Genomic DNA, 502 nt, shown 5'->3' with positions numbered 1-502 from the left:
ATTTAAGTGTAGAAAAAAACTTTTACTGTGAGAGTGGTCAAACACTGGAACAGTTTGCCTAGAGAGATGGTCCACCCTCCATTGTTGGATCTGCTCAAAAGCCAACTGAAACCTGACCCTGAGACATCTGCTCTAACTGACCCTGCAGTGAGCAGGGTGTTGGACTAGACAATCTCCAGAGGTGTCTTCCTCTAATTCAGTGATTCTCTGACCCTGTGAAATTATCCACTAATTGATTGCAAATCTAACACCAGTCTAACAGAATCTCACTCTATATCACTAGTTTCAAGAACAGAAAGGCAATCAGATTCTGTCTTTTTACTTAAAGAATATATTAGACTGATTTTTCAACAGTTTACCCTGCTCAAAGATGGGTTTGGGTTTTTTTGAACACTGCAGTATTGATGCTTCCTGTTCTATTGCCATTTCTACATATCTAAATAAATAAATAAATAAATAAATAAATAAAAGAAGGGGAAAATGGAAATGAAAAAAAAAAAAA

Source organism: Neopelma chrysocephalum, unplaced genomic scaffold, assembly GCF_003984885.1.
Source record: "Neopelma chrysocephalum unplaced genomic scaffold, ASM398488v2 Primary Assembly neopelma1_62, whole genome shotgun sequence".
Lineage (NCBI taxonomy): Eukaryota > Metazoa > Chordata > Aves > Passeriformes > Pipridae > Neopelma > Neopelma chrysocephalum.
This window is presented reverse-complemented; position numbering follows the sequence as displayed.